The sequence below is a fragment of the Neofelis nebulosa genome, chromosome 3, assembly GCF_028018385.1.
Source record: "Neofelis nebulosa isolate mNeoNeb1 chromosome 3, mNeoNeb1.pri, whole genome shotgun sequence".
Lineage (NCBI taxonomy): Eukaryota > Metazoa > Chordata > Mammalia > Carnivora > Felidae > Neofelis > Neofelis nebulosa.
The window spans coordinates 72,712,199-72,717,590 of NC_080784.1; the positions used below are offsets into that span (position 1 = coordinate 72,712,199).

The 5,392-nt window shown below is 37.4% G+C and overlaps 1 pseudogene; it reads right to left on the bottom strand.

Moving 5' to 3' along the window:
• Nucleotides 1-449: 449 nt before the first annotated feature.
• LOC131507994 (large ribosomal subunit protein eL6-like) lies at nucleotides 450-1,331 on the bottom strand (annotated as a pseudogene).
• Between the last annotated feature and the right edge of the window lie 4,061 nt (nucleotides 1,332-5,392).

Below are 5,392 nucleotides of genomic sequence, written 5' to 3' on the forward strand. Positions count from 1 at the left end.
ATGCAAGAGATTAACTGGTCAATGACATTTTTTGTCAAATGTCAAGATCCCAAAAGAAATGTATCAAATTATAATATTATATGATAATTTTAAATATGACAGATGTCTCCATATAAGCATAGTATCTATACTACTTAAAAGTTCTGTTAATTGCAGATTCGAGACTACAATAAAGTGTATGACATTCTCTTTTCAAGATTCAACACCAAATACATAAGGAATGTGGAGGTGTTGTGAACTGCCTCCATTTTTCCCCTGAAATTTATCCCCATGTTATTAACTTGAAATTCTCATCTTTAAATGCGTATTTTTTGAGGATGGCTGTAGAAGGAGTATCTCCAGAAATTTACTGTCTAATGCCTGTATGTGGTTTTTGTATTTTTAAGACTGTTTTTTTTTTTTTTCATTTTTAATGGATCAGTTATTTAATTAGGCTCCTTGTAAGAAATTTAGAACACCAATTTCTGACGATAAACTCCATTTGTGAGAGCGGAGTTAGCCCTGAAGTTGAGGAACAGCTTTAATTTTGGCAGAATTTGTGAGTCCACGGCTCTCTGATCAACTTTGCACTGTTCTGTAATCTCCTATTTCTCTTTCTCCATGTCGAAGATCTCACCTTCCTGGTGTCTGGGTGTATGCAGCTTCTTCCTTTTGAAGTGAGCATCAGAGAGACGTTTTGGAATTTTCCAACTGTTGATATCAATTTTGGTGGAAGTGGCAATCACCAATTTCTGGTGTGTTCTACCCAGAGGAACTCGATTGAGGGCCAGAGGACCAGTCACAAGTAGCAAACCACTGCTCCATTGCTTCAGGAAAGCCACCCTCTTGCCTTTGTGGCTTCCAGGGAGGATGGTAAAAATGATCCCAGGAGTGATGTCAGCTCCCAGTTCCCTCACCTGCTGCCTGACAGGTTTTTTGCTGTGACTCAACAGCTTCTGAGCATACCTTCCGTAAGCTAATGCCCAGGCATTTTGTGAAGTTTAACCACTTTGCTGCCACCATTCTCGTCACCACCGAGTGACTTTGTGACAGTAGCAAGAACCTTCTCCTTTTTCTTTCCAAGCCTGAATCTAGGTGCTGAATACTTCCCCTTGTACCTGGCCTTTCTCGAATACGTAGAAGATCGGGAACATCTGCCACTTCCTCTGACTAGGACAGGGTTTTTGGCTGCAGTTGCCCTTCCCCTTCTTTGGCGTTTTAGCCTTGAGGTTACCCTTCTTAACCTTGCCACCAACATCAGTCTTCTTGGCTTCAGGTTTCTTCTCCTTAGTATCTGGTTTGTCAGCTTTATCACTTGCCACCTTGCAAGATGGGAAAGAACTTGAGACCATGTCTCTTAACTGGCCAGCGCTATAGGAATGTCTGCAAGATCTGGACTAGTGACAACTGGAGAGAATAAAAGGCTATATGGGAAAGCCAAAGACCAAAGACCGAAGACCGACCTCATCTTTGCAGGTTAGCCTGTACGTTCCGTATCAGCATCTTATTAGTAAACCACCCCCAAACCGTAAGATATATGGATTTAATCTAATTTTCTCTGAGTTTCTACACAGAAGTACTTCACAGAGTGAAATTAGACACTTCATGGGATATTTTAAAACGTGGAGTAAGCACACTTGTCGTTAAATCAATCAGCACCTGCTGTTACACACAGCTTAGTTGCCTAATAATAAATTAATTAAATTTGAATGTAAGATGCCTTCATCTTTCTGCACATTTATATGCTGAGAGTGTCAGGCCTGAGTGTGAATTCCAAAGGAAATACTGTTATATATATTTTTTTCAGAGAATCAAAAGCTGCTTTTCCCATTCCTACTGTAAGCTGCTTTGAACACCATTCCCAATGAATGTGCCAATTTGGTGAAGGGTGTGAGCCAAGGCTTGCTGATTTCAAAGCCAGCTTGCATCACTGCAAATATTTCATTTCTGGTTTTTTGCACGCAGGATCAAAATGATGAAAGATGACTGCTTCTCTTATGATCTAGAAAAGGCTTATTTTGGGGTCAAGAATCACTGACGACTTTACCAAATGTTTTCCTTCCCGTTGTGTTTTCACTCACTCACTCACTCACTCACTCACTTGGAGACCTTGATTTCACTCTTATCCATCATTGCATGTACCTATCTCTACTCAGCTGGTAGTGTTGGAGACCAAGAGCTGTAGTATAGGAGCCAGGAGCTGGCAAGGACTGTTGGGGGCTGGAGTTCAGGTCAGGTCTCCAGTCTCAGGAAAGAATTCGAAGCAGAACACCAAGGAAAACGCATAGTCATAAGAATCAGACAATTATTATGCAGAAACAAAGATATTTAAGCAAAAACTATAGCCCAAATGTATGAGCAACATAGACTTAGACCAACAAAATTTTGTTCCCTGATGAGGTGTAAACCTACTGATAGCTGAATGTCTGGAAATCCTGGTGCCAGTCCTGGACTTTACTTCATCCCTGTCCAACTATGGGCCCTCATAAAATTTCTAGAATCCTGAATTATCTAGAGTTTCCAATTAATAATTTGGAAGTCAAATCTACAATTCCCTTTATTAAAGCAAACTGGAATAATATTATTTTAAGCAAAAGAACACTGAGGCTTTAGGGAGTTCTGATTCAAGATAGTGACATAGGAAGATCCTGAACTCACCTTCTCCATGAACACACCAAATCTACACCCATTTATGGAGCAATTCCTCCTGAAGAGGAAAAAAAAAAGAACACTGAGGTTTTAGATAATGTAACAGAGAAAAAATAGTATCTAAACAATCTAAGCTACCTTATCTTCCTTGCAAACAAACAAACAAACAAACAAAAAACAAACAAAAAAACTCTGATGATGAAAGAAATAAACTCATTTGGCTTGATCTCTACCCATCAATCAAAACATAAAACAACTGTACTTTTGCCTTTTGTGTACAAACCTAATGTTCATAACATACAAATTGTCATCTTACCAAAGCTATATTCTCAACCTTTCTGTCCTTCCTTATACTGTCTTCATTCAAGACATTCAGAGACCACAATTCTTTCCAACCAAGTAAACCATGTCTACATTTCTCTAACCCCACCCCCTTTAAGCTCCAATTCCTTTAACTCTAACCAGCTTCTGTCATCTCCTGCCTCAAGCTGCCTCACAATGGCAGCGTATATAATGTATCTATTTCTGACATGTTTATTATGTAAAAAAAAAATACATTAGTACATTTTTCATAATTAGCTGAGTTTTTATTGCAGTGTCCAAATGGGCCTTCCTATGAAATTTATTCTTTACTTGGCCACCTATGTAAGATTACAATATGGGGCAAATGATAAATTGCATGGTATGAATTCTACTGTCTCTGTCATGATCCATTGGTTTGGATTGGTTTCTTTCTTCAAACTGTAGTTATTATTTAACATAATAATACAATTCCGTTGGCAACATACAAAGGATTAAATATGCAAAAACAAGGAACAAAGGAAGGAAGGAAGAAGGGTTAGAGGGAGAAAGGGAGGGAGGGGAAGAAAAGGACTTGCATGAACTTTTTATACTATCCATCCACTTTCAAACTGGATGGCAGTAGGGAAGATTAATAGAAGAGGAAACAGAAAGCTAAAGTTGAAAGAAAGAGAAGAGATCCCTTTTTCCTATGGTTTCTTAGAGTTTTTAGAATTAGGAGATAAATAGAAGGTACTTTAAAAATGATTATAGATACATGGATTTGGTTCTTGGTCCTCCAGTGCATGAGTCACTGGTGACTCCATCTCAGGATTTCTCAACCTTGGCACTATTGATATTTTGGTCTGAACAATTTCTTGCGCATTGTAAGATGTTTAGCCACACTCTTGGCTTCTACCCACTAGATGTCAACAATACCCTTAAATTGTGACAGCCAAAAATGTTTTCAGACTTTGCCAAATGTCTTCAGAGGGGCAAAATTGAACTCCATGGAAAATCACTGCTTCATGCGATGGCAAGTGTTAGAGAAGGCTATGACTTCAGCCCATTGTTCAGATGAGCAGTTTGCCATCCTGATATGTATATATATATATATATATATACATATCTCCAAAATATAATATATATTATAATATATGCATATTATATATACACAATATATGTACAATATATGCAATATATATTATGCATATATACAATATATGTGATGTATATATATGTATATATATACATATATATGCACACATATATATATGTATATGTATACATATATATAAAATCCTTAAACTCTATCTCCACAGATTTTCATGTAATTGCTCTGTGTTGTAGCCTGGAAGGACGTATTAAGTACTTTAAAACTCTAAGAGTCTAACATATACCCAGGGTTTAAACCCTGGCTTGGAGATAATTTGGCTGGCCTTAACATGAGGCCTCAAGCTAATGAAGAGACTGTATTTCTGTCCTCTAAAATCCTCTAAATTTTGGAGCATTATATTCACAGCACATGCTTCATTCTCATGAATTTATGCATTGAATATCTTGTGTCAGCACAAAATAAATCACTGAAATCTATAAAAGTCTCCAAAACATCAGACATTCAGTATACTTTCCATGGAAGGATATCTTGGATTAAATTTACTGATGCATTAAGTATTAAGCAAAACTGCCTATATGGAACAAAACTTTCCTTACTACTTGTACAGGACCTCATCTTATCTAGTGTTAGGCAAGACAGGAAATCAACTTCCTAATCCATGTTTAATGGTGCAGTTGGGTGGGATGAACAATACATTTGAATATAATGGAATTGACAATTTACATTTTGCTTAAAAGACCCCAACTGCATTTCCTTGACAGATGTTCAAACCATTGTTTAAAGGGCAATAAAAAGAAGTAAACAGAAACTCAAAGGCTAATTATTTATTTTATATCTACATATTTTTAAAATAATTATTTGAAATCAATGTGGTCTGTGAATTTAAATTGCCAATTCACATATTGAATTCATTTCTCCATTCCATTGGATAAAAATTTGACCCTCTCCCCATTTATAAAAAAATGTTTGTTTATTTTTGAGAGAGAGAGAGAGAGAGAGAGAGAGTGCAGGGGAGAGGCAGAGAGAGACGAGAGAGATTGAATGAATCCCAAGCAGGCTCTATGCTGACAGTGTAGAGCCTGATGTAGGGTTCAAACCCACAAAGCAGGAAATCATGACCTGAGCCAAAATCGAGTCAGATGCTTAACTGACTGAGCCACCCAGGCGCCCCAACCCTTCCCCCATTTTTTATCTACTGACCCTAATTTTGGGGACCTATATGTATTGATACTTTGTTTCCTAACATATTTTCAGCCTCTGCTCTAAATCTCCTCTGAAGTTCTTTGTTTTCCTTTCTTATTGCTCCTTATTTGGATGATCAACCAAAATTTATCAGCAGCTAAAAGCCTCAAGCTCCTTAAAATATCA